Source organism: Myotis davidii, unplaced genomic scaffold (genome assembly GCF_000327345.1).
Source record: "Myotis davidii unplaced genomic scaffold, ASM32734v1 scaffold275, whole genome shotgun sequence".
Taxonomy (NCBI): Eukaryota; Metazoa; Chordata; class Mammalia; order Chiroptera; family Vespertilionidae; genus Myotis; species Myotis davidii.
Window position 1 is genome coordinate 626,288 of NW_006286592.1, and position 2,167 is coordinate 628,454.

A 2,167-nucleotide genomic window follows, 5' to 3' on the forward strand; every position below is an offset into this window, starting at 1 on the left:
CTATGTTAAAATACAAGGCTATTATCAAAAGGGAAGAGATGTTCGTTTCTAGCGATCCTGTCTATATGCCAGGGTTTAAGGAGGCCATGGGCACCAGCCCCATGCTCAGTGGTATTTTTTTTAAACAATGAAATAGACTGAGAATTGTATATTATTTTCTTACCCAAAGGAATAAATATGAATATGAAGGAGGGTGTTAGTCCTTTGGATTACTTTCAAGAAAGAGCTATCCAACTGAGAGGCAGGAATAATATAGAGTGAATGTGTTTTGTGTCTGCGAATTTGCATATTCAAAGCAACCCAGAAGCCATGAAATTTCCTTCCATGAAATGTTGCAAGATGCATTTATACTTCAGCAATGAAATGGCTTATCTTCAGAAATGCTTGTGAGCTGAGATTCTGAATATGGGCCTGTAAGAATATGTCACAAAGAGGCCTGTCTCTAAATGCTCTTCAAAGTGTTGGTAAGAGAGCCTGAATCTGAAGTTTTGTTCGTATACCTAATATGAAATGTCATCTTCCTCGACTAGCCCAATAACACAGGACATGGAATAGTGAAATAGGCTTCAAGTTACCCTGTTGAGGGGAAATCACTGGCTTACATAGAAAGGGTTTTGCTGCTCATATACTTGCAGTGAAGGACTTGTCTTGTTATATTGCCTGTCCTTGATTTTAAAATATCAGAGCACAGGCAACATATTTATGTTATTTTTAATCTATAACCTAGGAGCACTGAGTGAGTTTCTTTCCTGGGAATACACTAGCCTATTGTCCTGTAAGCCCCCAGTGCAGAGGCTCTCACTGTCTTTACCTGCAATCCACAGAGTCCCTATAAGTTAACATACTGGACGATAAAATGCATTTTCATCAGTAAACTGAGTGGCATGTAAGATGGGTGGGGTGGAGAGTACTGTTCACCGCATCATGTCCACTCCAACACCTTTGCAAGAACAAAGTAAGAATTGGGAAACCCAATAGGTTCAACACTACAATCCTTGTCTTACATTTAGGATTCTGAAACTAGACCTGTATTTTACCCTTGTTTTAGCATTCTCTAGCGAAGCATCACCAATAGAGATGATAATATGTAATTACTATTAGAAATTGGCTAAAGCAATCACAGAGGCCTACAAGATGTAGGATCTGCAGAAGCCAGCTGGAGCCTCCGGAGAGCCCATGCTGTGAGTTCCGTCTGAAGGCCAATGTTTCAGTTGGATACCCAAAGTCGGGATAAACCCAATGTCCCAGCTCAGAGGCAGTTAGACAGAGGAAAGAGCAGTCTGCTTAATTCTGCCTGTTGATTTAAATTTTAAACTAATCCAAAAACACCCTCACATATACACACTCAGAATAAGAGTTGACCAAATATCTGGGCACCCTAGGCTCAGTAAAGTTGACACATAAAATTAACCAGCACACGCAACTATCCGAAAATGTTTACATTTGCCCCAACCTGTAACATTAGGTCAATGCTGACTCTAGAATGATGTCACATTTGTTTCCAGGGATCAAGGAATGTGATGTTGGAACAAAGAATGGACAGAGAGCTGGGACTGCAGCAATATTACTGAACATGTTCTAAGATTATTTTTGTGCATACTTTTGTGCTTGGTAAGAACCTTGATATGTATAGCAGAATTTATTTACATTGTAACCTACTACCTGGTAAAGAGACTGTAAAGGAAATATGTATAGCTCTCATCTACCTCTAAATTACTGGAGACTTCCCAGGACCAACCAATAAAGAACCTTATAATTGTGAACAACCGCTCTACATGAGCTAGATTGGAGAACATCTGTATATATAAAAGGCTAATATGCAAAGTGTCCCTTCAGGAGTTCAACCAGGGGACCAAGAGTTCAATCGCTCTCTATGACGTGCGCTGACTACCAGGGGTTGGAATGTAATGAAACAAGGCCCCAGCCGGCAGCCAGAGAACGGAGGCCCTGGCGGGTGACCGGCAGCCAGAGGAAGGCCCGAGCCAGCAGCCAGAAGGCACCGATCGGCCCTGATCACTGGCCAGCCCTACGGATCCTACCTGTGCATGAATTTTGTGCACTAGGCCTCTAGTTTTATATAAAGTCTCTGGGCAGAAAAAAGATTTCTCCCACTGAAGTGGGAAATGCCCTTCCCATCTCAACAGCACCTGGGATAATAGTGATTGCA